The sequence below is a fragment of the Argiope bruennichi genome, chromosome 7, assembly GCF_947563725.1.
Source record: "Argiope bruennichi chromosome 7, qqArgBrue1.1, whole genome shotgun sequence".
In the NCBI taxonomy this organism is placed as follows: Eukaryota; Metazoa; Arthropoda; class Arachnida; order Araneae; family Araneidae; genus Argiope; species Argiope bruennichi.
Window position 1 is genome coordinate 29,827,686 of NC_079157.1, and position 12,467 is coordinate 29,840,152.

The following is a 12,467-nucleotide window of genomic DNA, read 5'->3' on the forward strand; positions in this document are numbered from 1 at the left end:
TTACTGTTACTGTTGCAATAAAGCAATGTTACTGTTCCGTCGGGACAATTACTTGCCATTTACCGAAACAACATTTTTCAGCTTTTCTACTTATGCGCTGCCTACTGCCCTAGTGTAAACCCCGCCTTAAGATGTTATTTTTTGACTTTCTCAATCGAAACATGGCCTGGCAGTTTCTATTGACTTTTATTAATTCACACAAATCAAAAAGAAAAAAAGATTCTCTTGATTTGTATGCTAGTAATAATTTTTCACACACACATAATTACAAAAATTTAGGACACATTTTCTAACACATCAATTAGAAAAATACTATTTTTGAGATTTGCGTAATAAAGTATTTTCTTTACACATCTAAAGATGTTTTTACTAATGCTTGCCTACAACTTGGACATATTTTGTGAAGCTTTACCACAGAAACCCATTTGATGTTTCTTTTAACATTTAGCAATAAATGTTAACTAAACGAATATGAATTTTATGTTGAATTGTTTTCCACGAAAGAAAATTCTTAGAAATATTTACTGACACATACGAAAGAAAAACCATTTATATATATATATATATATATAAGCATTATTTTATATTGTGAAGCAGAATGCAGTTTGACGACAGTGAAGATACTTTTGATTTCGTGACGTCGTTTTATTTCATTTTGAAGAAGCAAGCATATGTACAAGTGATGAGCTCATAGAAAAGGAATGAGGAAAAAAACTCTTGGACATTTTATCCCTGGTCTTATATAGCCTCAGATTTTGAGAGTGAAAGTATTTCTTTACAGTGTTAATATATAATGAGATTTCGAGAGGGATTTTCGTTACATGCGTTGAAGAGGCAGGGGAAACACAGGAAGATTTTAAAAAAGAGTTTTTTACGTCAGCGATATTTTGTCTCTTCACGCGGAGTGTGGAAAAGTTGGACTTTTAGCTGATTCAGCAATTTAACAAGCTTCTCTTGAATTAATTAAGTAGAGACAGTGGAATTGGATCACGAAATAAGACAATATTTTAGAATGAAGTTACTATGGACTGAATTAAGATAAAATATTGAAATTAATTAAATTGAAATTAGAGAAGATATCATTACATATATATATATAATATAAATGATGTTTTTTGCATCTTTATAACAGATACCATACGAGGTCTGATGTACAGTTATACAGTTTAAAGAACAGTCAAAGGTGATGTTCTCCATGAATGGAGTTTGATGCCCCCGTATCAGCGCAAACGGTTGCATCTCTTCCACACGTAGTTACGAAGACAGAATTTGATAGGAAATCGAATGATTCCGCAGCAAAAAGTTTCGCTCTTCGAACAATGGTTTAGATTCTTCTTTGTGTTTAGTGCATTTGGGGCACTTTGCTTGGATAAAACCAGGATAACAGCGCAACGAAGATTTTCTTTCTGGTCTAGAACTGGCAAAATTACCAAAGTCATTGGATTTGTGCTGATTAACTTACGAGGATTGGAAGTTTTACATCATCTTTCAGTGGGAAATACAGCGTTTCCTTTTAACATTGGCTTCTTCACAACGAAATAAGGACTTTTCTTCATACCTAATCTGTCAGTTTCATAGCTATCGAGCTTCTCAGCGAGCTCAAATTACTGATTCAGTTCTGACCAGAAATCCACAAAATGTTGTTTCACTTCAAGAGGTGTTCTCCCTTTCAATTGATCTGCGATTATCAAGTCCTTCAATTCTTTGTAAGTGGAAATAATTCAGTTCTGTTATCCGTCCTTCAAAATAGGATTTCAATTCAAAAGTGTAATCTTTCCATGTAATGTCTGCACTTTTTCGGTGTTGCGCAAACAATTGTCGGAACCTATCAGCAGAGAGGCGATATCTTTTTAAAAGCAATTCTTTTACATAATTTTTAGAATCTTCTTCATTCTCTTTCACTATCATTTCATTTATATCAGATGGTAAAGAACCGATGAGGTAAGGAACCCAGTTGGTTTCTGGTGTGTTTACAAATTTTACTTGTCCCTCTAACATGGTTAAGTAAAGTCCAGTTTCATCTGACTTTGGGCTGAACTTGGGAAGAATTCGATTAATATCAAATTTAGGCTAATCAGATATTTCTTGAGGGACACTTTCATAGTCATTCTTCGATTGGATTCTGCTTGGATCTTTTAATTTTTCAAGTTCGAATGAACGTTCTGCCTGTCTTTCTGCTGCTATGGGTTCAGCTTCCTTTTCATCTGCAAGGTGTTGATCAATTAGCACCTTGTACATATTTTTTGTGAACTCCTCATCATAAGAACCTGCAATCGTAATCAGTTCCTTAAGTTGAACCATTTGAAGAGCTTCTGTTACCTGTAATCCCAGTTCGGTTGCTAGAATTGATGTAATCTTGCTTCTTCCTGTTTCCAAATACGCCGTTTTATTTTATTTTTTTAATTTTAAGTTCTAAATTTAATTTAATGTTTGATGATGCTCAGTATTAGGATTAAGAGAAAAAACACTGACATGTTGACATGTGATTCTTTATTCTCAAAACATTAAATATACTTCTCAATAAATTTTACTCTAGGTTCCTTCTGATATCAAACAATAAAAATAATGACTGACCCTTTTTTTTTCAACGAAAATCAATTAATGCAATAAAAATAATTCTACTCGAATATGGTTTTTGCGAGCAGAAATCAACAGCAAAGAAAATTATTAATAACAGTCTGATTCCCTTTTCATTCTTTCAGAACTACCGGAAATCAGAATCAAAATAATGCTATAACTCCTTTCTGCAATTTTTTTTATACTTTTATGACATTCAATATAAAACAGTTTTGTGAGATTAATTTCAACAGTTACTGTGAATATCCTTTCATGGTAAACACAATATGCAAACAATTTTACAAAAGAATGAAACCGTTCTTTCAATTACTGTATTTTCAGAGATGTCAATCATTCATTTATAGTTAATATTTTATCATATATACAAATACTTTATTTTTATTGAGTACATATAAGATTTATAACACCGTGAGAATTACTATTTAATTCTTTTTTATACGATTAAATAATAGAATTATCACATTCAAAGAAGGAAAAGTTCTTTCACCATTTACGCTCTGAAATGTTTAATATTTGTTTTTCGAATAAATACCAACTCTACAAAATGACAGTAATTAAGAAAAAGAAAGAATAATAATAATCTCTTCATCTAATAGCTATTCTGACGGGAAGTGACTGGTGTTCATTAATTCTGGATTTATGCTTTCACTGCGGTTTTTGACTGCGTGAGCTTCGAATCCTTATTCCGATCAAAATAACTCTAGTTGTACACACTTTTATTTCTTTTACATTCATACGCAAGCTATCGCATGTGAACATTTTCTAGGAATATTGAATATTTCATAAGCAAAACTTACATTAATTTATTCAAGAACTTAAATAGAAAAGTATTTACACTGATTTTTATGTACAACTTTGTTTTTTTAATTCTTCAAGATTGACGATATTAAAGATTAATTAATTACACAATTATTCACAGTACGATTTTAATAGCAACAACAACTCTGTGTGTTGTTTTCAGAAAAATTAATTCGTCATGTTTGACGAAATTAAATTTGAAATATATCAGTAAGATTTAATACAACATAACATATCTGATACTTCTGGTTTTCTTCGAGTGAAGAATAGAAGAATTTTTAAAAATGAAACTTCATCTAGTTTGATTAAATCAAAACTTAGTTTTCAGATAAATTAATTCTTAGAGATCGACGGAATTCAATTACAATTGCCAGTAACATTTATAAAAAAAAAAAAAAAAAAAAAAAAAAAACTTTTATTCTTCGGGTGAAGAACTTCAGCTGGTTTCTTTTCATCAGAACCTAGTTATCCGGGGTAGTTACTACAAAAGCTGAAAAAGAAAGCGTCCCTGTCTTGGAATGTAAATATTGATGTTTTAAATGTTTGATATTGATTCGGGCCCAACGTTGGGCTGCCAATTTATTGTGAACGTAAGGACGCCAAAATTTAAATTCTGTCAGGGAAGACGATTAAAATCAATAAATCATGCCAATTAAGTTGAAATACATCTAATGAAATAAAAGGACATGATTTTGAAGTGGGAAAAACTATTCAGGACAATAACATTTAATTACAAATATAAATTAAAATGATACTCGGGGCAGAATCATCAGAGAGGGCAATAATGGGGAACTGCAACGCTCCTCCCGTCGGCAAGAGGTTGAGAATTTCGTCGGCAAGAGTCTTTATTGGTTCGGAGCGTAGGTGTGGCGAGTTTGGTATTAAAGTATATAATAATTTAAAACCCATCTTAGAATTACTATTTCATAAATAATGGAAGTATCCGACGAATGCTTTAAGTTGGCAGAATGACAATGCTCGATAAATAGCCGACAAGGCTACTGATGAATAAATACATTGTCCGACAATTCTCCATTAGTCGATTAAGAAATCGATGCAAAGTAGGTCGACTGATTGTCGAACATAAGATAGAACAGTCATATATACAACGCTATTAACCTATAGTTAAAACACATAAATATAATAAATAAAATATAATTTTTTGCTATTTTCCAATAGAAATGTGAAACATTTAAAATTTATATTTAAATTCTAAATCATTGTGTGTGTTTTTGTACTTTACTCCTCCATCATCATCATAAATTAAAATTATAAATAATATTTAAAATATAACCTTATTCACTTTTACATGCGAATAATTTTCTTGACATTTTTGTAGTATATATTTTTTGTCTTTGTTAGTGGTTGGCAATATATAAAAAGAATAAAAAAAAACATGCATTAACTTATAGTTAGAGCACATAAATATAATAAATAAAGTATAATTATATACTTTTTCGTTATTTTCAAATGCAAATGTAAAATTTTTAAAATTTTGTACTTGCATTCCAAATCATTTTTTTTTTTTTGTATCATGCTTATTTTATTTATTTCAGCATCAGACCTTATACATTTTTTTCTCTGAAATATAAAATTTAATTAAACATTACTTTCGATTGTTTGAACAGGGCTCGACTTAGCCTAATGGGGGTCCGGGGCAAAAATTTCTTTCAGTAGCTCCCCTCTGCTTCACTAAATCAGTAATGAAGAATCGTGCATCGAAATTGTCAATGGTTTTTTTCGTTAATTAATTCAAAATACTATTTAAATTTAAAACCAAAAACACTCTTAAGTCTTAACTCGAAGTACCACATTTAACCATTGAATTTAAAATGCAGTCTAACAAAATGCTAAGGCAAGATTTATATTAGAATGCTTTCTACAACTATCTTAAACATCTGTCTATATGAGAAAGTCCTATATCTCATAAGCAAAATATTTCTACATTTTTAAAGGAAAAGTATGCAAATTTCACAACAGTTATTTTCATATGTAGGAGTATTTAATTATTTATAGCATACAAACAAAACAAACGTCATTATTTAAGAAAAGTAATTATTTTATCAGTCATATTTTCTTATGGTAAACATTGGGACATTAAAGGTGGAATATTTATTCAAACAGAATGAAAAATATCCAGACCGATTCATTATTCAAATTCCAGTAAAAAGATAATTTGAATGACTGGCCAAATTTGTCCATCGTAACTGCGAACATTTAGCTGAATTACGCCCTAGAAAGTCATGGATTTACGAAATATAGATTTTTTTTGTGTATGTGTTCATGTGATAGATTAATGAAGAAACTAACATAAAAGTGACGAATTTTACACTGTACTGATATTTTGTTTTAAAAAGTTCATTAAACAAGGAAACGTAAAATAAAATATTTTATTCGATTAAGGGGGCCTCCTCTGATGTGGGGGCCCGGGGCAACTGCCCCGTATGCCCCTACTTTAGCCAGACTCTGGGTGTGAATTCTTAATTCCAACTCTGGTAATAATTTGTTATTGATTTAATTTAGAGGACTTGGTACAAACTAAATGAACAATGTTAAATTGCGGAAATTTATACACTCGTTATAAACGATACATAAAATGCATTAAGTTACAAGTACATACACTCTAACAGCTACAGAATTTTTGTAATTGCTATGGAAATTAGGTAAAAACTACAGAATTACGAAATACTGGAAAAAAAGATATATATATATATATATGTAAGCATTATTTTATGTAAAGTAGAATGCAGTTTGAAGACAGTGAAGATACTTTTAATTTCGTGACGTCGTTTTATTTCATTTTTAAGAAGCAGGCATATGTACAAGGGGTGAGCACACAGAAAAGGAATGAAGAAAAAGCTCTTGGACATTTTATCCCTGTCTTATATAACCTATGATTTTGGTAGGGAAAATATTTCTTTACAGTGCTAATGTATTATGAAATTTCGATAGGGATTTTCGTTAGACGCGTGGACAAAGTAGGGGAAACAGAGGGAGATTTTAAAAAAGAATTTGCCTGATCAGCGGTATTTTATCTCTTCACGCGGAGTGTGGGAAAGTTAGTTTTAGCTGATTCAGCAGTTTAACAAAGTTTCTCTTCAATTAATTAAGTAGCGACAGTGGAATTGGATCACGAAAGAAGAGAATGAACTTATTATGGGCTAAATTAAGATAAAAGCTTGGAAATTAATTAAATTGAAATTTAGAGTAAAATATCATTACATATATATATAAACTGAAAGAATAGAAAATAATATAAAGAAAATTGAAAAATATCCCATTCCAGAATTTTCGCTCGCAGCAATGCGAATAGTGAATATATTTCAGCAAGGTTAGGCAAATAAATAAAAATGAAATAAAGAATCGCAAATTTCAAGTTATCATGTGAGAACATTATTATTTTTAAGTCATTATTTGTCTTAATTAATTTAAGTCATTAAGCAGTTTAAACCGGTTTGAAACAGTCACAAGATTTCTCTATTCTATATAATTATATATATATATATATGTATGTATAATTTTTTTCAAACCTTAATTTTCAGTTTTTCTAGCAGGCGAACTAAGTTTTGGAGTTCGACCGCTTTTTAGATGGGGGGAAAAAAAACAAAAAAAAACCCGTTTTTCTGAATATTGACGTACGCGTAATCTGCTAGTCTCGTTATTGTTGCAATCCGGTTTAAACTGGTTAATGACTTAAATTAATTAAGACAATTCACAAGAATTCAGAGAAAGAATAATTAGGAAATCAAGTTGTGACTTTAGTTGGCGATAATTCGATAAATATGACAACCTTCTGAATTATTTTCAAAGAACCCTAAAAGCGAATAATTGATGCCTCAAAAGCGATAAATCGCCAATTTCTTGCCTACACATTTTGAGGCTTCAAAAACCTCAAACCAAAACCGCATCATATTCTCACATGATTTAAAAAAAAAAAAAAAAAAAATCTTTTCCAGCATAAATACAAAAACATTGGAGTCGCTCCTTAACAAAAAAAGAATATGGAACTTTGCAATATGTTAAACTGATTAATGTTGAATTAAGATTGCAAAATTACTTGCTCTTTTAATGAAACAAAATTCTAATTGACTAAGAAAAAATGTTTCTTTATTTTATCAATACAATTGTGTTGTGTGATTTTGTTAAAAAAATTATCTTACTTATATATTTAGCCAATTCCGTTAAATAATTTATGAATAATGTTTGAAAATATTTGTTTTAACTATTTAAAGTTCTTTGGTAATATCTATTTTTCAGTAATTTGCTGATATTACGTTATATGTAATATATCTGTTAGAATTGTTAGTGATGACTAGATAGGCAGTGATGGAGGGTATGCAAGTATGAAATTTATTCTACAGTTTAAATAGACATTTATCTCTATAGAAGTGAGATTTAAAAAAATATAACTTAGCATTTTGTTCACATTTGCTCAAACATTTCAACCGATAGGGTCGCAGATTTCTCAGAAAAATAAATGACATTTTATTAACTTTTTTAGATCAAAGTTATATTATTTATTAAATTGATTGAAATCGAAGTACAAAACAAAAGGGTAAAAAATTCATGTTGCCACACAACAAGATATTGTAAATAAAAATAGGATTTAAACGAAATGAAAAAATATAAATAAGCCTCGGAATTATTTAAATATATTTACAGTTAAAATGTAGCTTTTGGTTAAAAGCTCAATGTTCAAGTTTTCATATTTCAAAGTGGACATAAACTGTCATTTAAATTAGTGTGATTGTTAATAAGTCTAAAAAAATAAACATTACTTATACGCATATTCTTTTTTACGTTATAAAATAAAATTTGTAAATAGAAACTTATTTTTTTAAGTGATATTCTTTTGAATTGTTTTTCATTTTAAATATATTCATTGTATTTAAAACTTTACACTTCCATTGTGTAAGATTTAATTATTTAAATAATAGTTTTATATGCTTTAAATTATTAAATTGAAAAGAATTTAATCCAACTGAAATTTTTCGCGATAATAAAGATCAATGTTGGTAAAAGGTTTTTCCAGCGATTCTTCAAGCATTTGGGTCTGTCTGGATTCATTCTCGTTGATTGTTTTTTTTTTTGGGGGGGGGGTAGGTGGATCTGGTTCTGTTATTCCTAAAAAATAAATATAATTATAATGTGAACTAAAAATGTTATTTAAATCTTCTTATAATCAAGATATTTTCATATAATAACAAATAAATCATTCGATTATTTATATATCTAAAATTGCATAATTTTTATAAAATTTGAACAAAAATATATTTGTTCAGCAAATTGAAGTTATCATGAAAAATGCGATTTTTATAAATACAATTTGGGGAAACAAATGCTTTAAGTAATTAGATTATTTAAAATGTTTTTTTTTAAATCTTTTCGAAACTTTTATTCTTTCCTACAATCTTTTATGTTATGAAGCAAACTTCGCAACCTTAATCTGACTTTAAAATTTTTCAAATTAATAATTATTTTTAAATTTAAAATTAAATGTAGAGGTGCACATTGGCGTTTTGCGTATAGCGGAATTCCATTAAGAATTCTTGGCTTACCAATATTATTAACTAAAACTTTTAGCTATCAGAGGGGGAAAAAAAAAAAAAAAAAACTGAAGACAAGAGTCTGTATCACAAGCATGGATCTAAGCATCTTAACATTCATTGGCTGTGTAAATCACGTGAGCTAAATGCTATGTTTTACTTATCATGGCAATTTACTTTCTTTTTGGCAAACTAACTGGCTATTTATTTAGAAAAAAGATTTTTTTTTTTTTTTTTTGCATTTTTAAATTTATTTTAAAATATTATTACATTTCAAAGAGTGTGTAGCTGGAATTTGTTTGGTTTTTTTTAATTATCGTAATGCTTAGTGAATTTCTAATACGACATATGTGTAGGTTTAATAATTTTTACTTAACAACTGATATTATGTATAAACAACAAGAATAGTTGAAACAATTTTATTTAAAAAAAATTATACCGATTTTTATTTCTGAAAGAGGCTTTATTTTTTCAATAAAAAGAATAAGCTGATTTTAATATATATATATATAACTACCACCCAGCATGTTAATTAATCTCTAAATTGTGTTTTGAATACTCTTTATTTTAATATTATTATTAATTAATATTATTAATTAAATAATAATATTAATATTATTATTTAATAATATTATATTTAATATTATTTTAATATTGCTGTGTGCACTGATGTAAAATACCTTAATATCTATTTTTAGCAGATTTAAAATGCAGGCACTGCTGTGATTTAGAATATTCATGTATAATATAAATATGTATAGAACACATATTTAGATTTACAATAAGGTAATAAGAGGAAAACTAATAATATGAGAATCTTTTAAATTCTATAATAATCAAAAATATTGCCGCATTAAAAAATGGCAGTCAACTCTCCATGGCCGAATGGTCATAGCACTGGTCTCATAATCAAGATATCGTAAGTTCGAATCCCGCTAGAGACCATGCCATTCACAGTGTGTGTAAATATTTAATTCCTTGAATTTACGATTTCCTTTATTTCATGTTCAAGAAGATTCTGGACATTTCTTTAGTTTACCAGACAAGTGTTTTGGACTTTTCTTACTGTCTCCAGAAATTTTGGAACTTTCCCTGCTAATATAAAAGCAGAAGATCTGTCACTCTCTGTAATCTCAGTTGAGAGTTCAGTTAATAAATTGGTTTAGCTCTACTTCTTGTGTGTGTCATTCAGTTCCACACTAAGGAATCTACGTGACAATATGAATCAGAAAGTGCAAATATGCAATTTTATTGCAAGGATCCTACATAAAACATGTGGTCTAAAAATATTAAACCTTTCTGAAACAAAATTAAATGTTAAGTTTGACTTTAAATTTACAAAGAAAATTAAAGTGTAATATATAATTGTTTATAATTATTTTTGGATTAATATATCAAATTACCATATAGTTTTTTTGAATTCAAAAAGAAATTTTTTAATAATCGTATATGAAATTTTTTTTACTCGCCACAAGTTATGAATCTTGTTTCAGGAGCATAAGTTGGAGAAAAATTCTTTGGCTTTTAAATTGCTGATAAGTGAAGTTCAGAGTTTTTAAATGTTTATTATCGTGATACAATGTTCATTTATATTATATAAGAGAAACTTGGCCACACTAATAGATGACATCATTCTGATCACTTTGCCTTGAAATAGGAGAAATTATTAAGAACAGGGTCATTGTTTATTTAATAAAACGTGATTGCTTTTCGAATTACACTTATAGTATGAATAGATTTCTCTTTAAAAACGCGCTAAACATTGAAAATACCTTTTTAAATTCGAATTATTGAGAATTCATCAGATGAAGATCACAGGATGGAACGTGAATATGAACAGAATCCAAACATCCCAGAATACTATGATATTTTTAGAAGAAATTTTAAAAGCAACTAAAAATTTTATCAGCATCAAAGAGAATAAATATAGTGTCTCATATGAATAATCGCAACAAAACAAAATTTAGTGTACCCTAAGAGTTCAGTTTTTTTTTCTTTTAAAAAATAGAAAAATTTTATTTCCATTTCTTACTAAGCAACAGGCTCTACATTACTTTTTTTCTCCAGTTAAATCTGAGCATGCGCAGAAAAACTCATTCTAGCTCAGAAAATTTTCAAGCACCGAACTCGTTCTCTTGCTCTACGCTTCTGGAATAAGCAGTCTTTCTTCTGACAAATGTTATAAGATGGTGTTGGAATTGAACTTCTGTTTCTTATCTTTGAAATAATTGTAAGTAAGTTTTAATTGATTCATAACTCTTTTTTATTTTGAAAGAGTTTATTTTTTTAAGGAATAAAACTTTCTTTTATATGGCTAAAATATGTTAGTTATTGTAAGGAAATGGAGGTTTGTTCTGCAGCTTAGCTGTATTGAAAGTTTAATACTTGCTTCTACCGTAAATAAAAAACTCGTCAAGTATTGTTTGCACTTTTTTTTTTTTTTTTGAGAATGTAATGTATATATAATCAATGCTCAATCAATTCAAATGATGTTGTAAATGAAACTATTGCAAATTTCCTTTTAAGATTTATAATTAAATGAAATTATTCGCAATTAAAATATATCATATGGGCATGGAATAGAGGAGAAAAGAATAATTGATAGTTGGTTTTCCTACGCCATGGTATTGAAATTTTTTCTCATGCTGTTGTTTTGAATTCATGTTGTATGTTATTTTTAATTTATAATTATATTGCTTACTTATTTCATATTTTTAACCGTGCTACATAGACTTCAACATGTAAAATCCTGGAATGATTAGTAAATGCATTTTTTTACAAAATCAATTTGGAGAATTATATTAACTGAAAAAGTTGATTTTACAAAATATTTTCAAGATTACCATGATTCTATTTAGGGAATAATTTAATTCTTCAGTTCTTTTAACTGTTATGTGTACATTAACATTATTTCTGAAATGTTTTTTTTTTAGGTTATATATTTATTTTGAGTTGGTTCATCTGTTTTTCTCTTAATATATCCATTAAATGAATTCCACTCCACTTCTTTCCTCCTAAAAAAAATGAAATAGTTTAACCATTAAAAAATGCTATTCTAATTCTATTATATTATTAAAATTCAGAATCATTTAATAAATATGAGAAGATATGATATAAAATGTTTTTAATGTTTAATAAACTTTTCTAAATCATAATTATAACATTTAATCATTAATCAATATAATATTTAATGATTTGAACTACATAAATTATGAGTTTTTTTGTATTAATTACAAATGAGAATTTTGAATATATATACTAATTAAAACTTGTTCATTTCATTTAATAATAGAATAATTTCTTCTATTATTAAGCATCAATCTTGTTTATCAAAAATAATAAAATTGATTTTTATAAAACTATTTTTTTTTATAAGCAATTAGATACTTGTGATTTTATGCACTAATTATAAAAATTGGTTTACAATTTTCAAATGTCACTTATATAAAATTCAAATTTAAAAAAAATGAACAAAAACAAAGATATTGTTCAAGAAGAATAAAAAAAAATTTTGGCAAACTATTTATTCATAAAATGGTAATGCAA

General features: G+C 27.9%; 1 protein-coding gene across 3 annotated transcripts in view; it reads left to right on the top strand.

Moving 5' to 3' along the window:
- The first annotated feature begins 11,027 nt into the window (after positions 1–11,027).
- The window catches only part of LOC129975011 (gastrula zinc finger protein XlCGF7.1-like), a 58,528-nt gene continuing 57,088 nt past the window's right edge, over positions 11,028–12,467 (top strand). The window contains exon 1 of one of the 3 annotated variants that reach the window (XM_056087868.1): positions 11,028–11,151. The gene's annotated coding sequence lies outside the window, so the exon portion shown is untranslated. The remainder of the gene's footprint in view (positions 11,152–12,467) is intronic. The other 2 variants (XM_056087869.1, XM_056087867.1) reach the window with 2 other exon arrangements.